The sequence below is a fragment of the Octodon degus genome, unplaced genomic scaffold (assembly GCF_000260255.1).
Source record: "Octodon degus isolate 3935 unplaced genomic scaffold, OctDeg1.0 scaffold00112, whole genome shotgun sequence".
NCBI classification, from domain to species: domain Eukaryota; kingdom Metazoa; phylum Chordata; class Mammalia; order Rodentia; family Octodontidae; genus Octodon; species Octodon degus.
The window spans coordinates 6,762,175-6,764,981 of NW_004524688.1; the positions used below are offsets into that span (position 1 = coordinate 6,762,175).

At 47.9% G+C, this 2,807-nt stretch overlaps 1 pseudogene; it reads right to left on the bottom strand.

Moving 5' to 3' along the window:
- Positions 1 to 2,461, bottom strand: part of LOC101567925 — a 13,201-nt pseudogene extending 10,740 nt beyond the window's left edge.
- Between the last annotated feature and the right edge of the window lie 346 nt (positions 2,462 to 2,807).

The following is a 2,807-nucleotide window of genomic DNA, read 5'->3' on the forward strand; positions in this document are numbered from 1 at the left end:
TTTTGTTTTTTTTTTTTTTTTTTTTTGGTGGAACCAGAATTTTTTTGTTGTTGTTGTTGCATTGTTTAAGCAGGAGGATCACTGTGAGTTCAAGGCCAGCCTGGGCTCCAGAGTGAACTGAACTGCAGTTCACTGAACTGCATAGCAAAACCCTGTCTCAAAAAGACAAAAAACCCTGCACTGCTCACTGACAAAGGATAGTATTTCCTCTAATCTCACCGGTTGGGGACTTGGGGAAATACTAGAGAAGCCACCAATGGTAGAGGGAACTGTCATGAACTGGTTCTCAGCGGTGTGGGGACTCCTGCCCAGATGTTCCTGGAGGTCAAGGTTTCTTATGATAAATAGAGATCAACAACAGATAATTCCAGGCCAGCCTGGACTGCATAGTGAGTTTAAAAGAAGCCTGAAATACCCCAAACTAAAACAAACAAAAAACAGGCAAAGCAACAATGTATGCAAAACAAGTATCTCCTAGGGGTACCATAGCACTTCTTTAGGTTAGGCACAAGAGATTCCTTGTCATATTTCTGTTACTTTTATGCTACAGAGTTACACCAATGTGGGGAGAGCCCATAAAGGAGCTATCTCACAAGGGAGACTGGGGGTGCAATTGGGGCCTGAGGATGGTGAAACCTTAAAAGAAATCCTTCTCATGAGAACGCCCAGGACCACTTGTATTGCGCTGAATACACCTGTGGAAGTCTCAGACTGGAAGCTGGAGGTTCCCTGTTTAGATTTTTTTTTTTTTTTTTGGTGTTTTAGGACATGGTGTACAGATATACAGGGTCTCACTGTGTAGATCAGACTCATAGTGATCCTCCTGTTTTTGTTTTTTTTTTGCGGAACCGGGGATTGAACTCAGGTCCTTGTGCTTGCCAGGCAAGTGCTTATTCTTTTGAGCCATCTCCCCAGTCTCCATGGTGTAATCAGTAATGGACTACAAAAAGGTATCTGCCTCCCTAGCTCCTCACTCGGCTTCTGTGCCTGCTGAGCCCCTGAGCCTCTGGATGCTCTGTCCCAACAACAAAAAGCTACAGGAGGTCCCAGGAAAGGTACAGAGGCCTCAGGCCTCCGGAGCTATTTTAATTCTGACAAAGTCAAGCCAGGTGAGGTAGTGCATGCCTGTAATCCCAGCATTGGGGAGGCTAAGGCAGGAGGATGACTGTGAGTTTGAGACCAGCCTGAACTGCATAGTGAAACCTTGCTCAGAAAAAGAAAAAAAAAAAAAAAAAAAAAAAAAAAAAAAATCAGAGTCCTTTGCCAAATCTGAGGATTTACTGTTATTTTCCTCTAAGACTCCAGAGATGCATACCCTCACATAAAACTGTCTCCACACAGAGAAGTGCAGGGAGGGAAGGTCAGTGAAAATTGTGTGCTTAGCTTGCTTGGAGGTCTGGGCTCTATTCCTAGTTCCACACTGACACTTCTAAAACTGACCTGCAGGCTGCACCAACCAGTCCAGGAGGACAGAGTGCACCCCTGGAGCAGCCAGCCCCTAAACAGACCATACTTGGTTAGTAACTTAACTGCCAGCATCCCTTATTGTTCCCAATCCAAGCAGGGGAAGCCCAGTCCCCACCAGCCTCTGGACTCCCTCGAGCGATGGCTCACCTGACTCTGACACTTTCGCTTTGCTGCCCACCCTGGAGCCCCTACAGAAAGCAAAGAGCAAAGGCTGTGGTGGCAGCCCTGAACTGGCAGTGGTGGGTCTGGTGTCATTTTTGCCCATCCTCCCCAGGGCCAGTGCTGGCCTCATGTGCAGCCTGGTGGCCATCCTGGGCTGTGAGGTGAGGGTCCAGCCTCAACTTTGTCCCTGGAGATGGCGAGCTGTCCTGGCACCATTTGAAGACTATTCTTTCTCCACAGGATTATCTTTGCAGCCCTGCTTGAAATTTCCCAACAGAAAATGATTACTCTGGAATTTTTAAGACCTATAACTTATTAAGATCCAAGGGTGACAGGAGAAAGTGCCTGCCCAGCTGGGAGCCATGCCAGGACCAGGCACCACCCCCTGCCCTCTGACCTGCCTCCTCCATTGCTGTTCAGTGAGGCTGAAGGGGAAGTAGCCCAAGCCTTTCCCTGTGACCTGGAAGCCTGGGATCCCTTCCATCCCGAGCCAAACCACCTCACAAAACTGGACTGGATGGGTATTCTGCCTCCAGGGAGGAGGATGGTAGGGGTGGTGTTCTTCCTTGGAAGGGTCCTGGCATGTGAGATTCCTCCTATGCTCCCTACTGGAACACAGGGCCCACACTGCTTTTGGAATGAGCCTGTGGTGGCAGGAAGCAGCTTTTTTTTTTTTTTGTGGTACTAGGGATCAAACTCAGGACCTTGTGCTTGCCAGCACTTATTCCACTGAGCTATCTTCTAGCCCCCAGGAAGCAGCTCTTTTGCAATCTCCTAACCCAGAGTTGGGTTTCTGACTCACATACCCTTCATCCATGCCAGGCCTGGCCATCTCGCCAACTCCTGCTGCCTGCCCACCCCCACCAATTCCTTAGATTCTGGGGTCACTGTTCCAAGGCAGCCTGGGTGAGTTGCCAAGTGGACCTGGTCCTGATCGACCAGAAATGCAGGGGTGGGGGAGGAGCCCTCACTGGACCTGGATTTCGTTGACCAACTCTTACACCCTTGGGAAACTTCAGCACCAAATAGGTATGAGGAAGTGAGAAATGACACCATTACATTTTTACCTGTAAATAATTACTATTGTTATATATATATATATATATATATATATATATATATATATATATATATGCTGAGGATGGAACCCAGGGCCTTAGGCATATTGGATAAGCGTT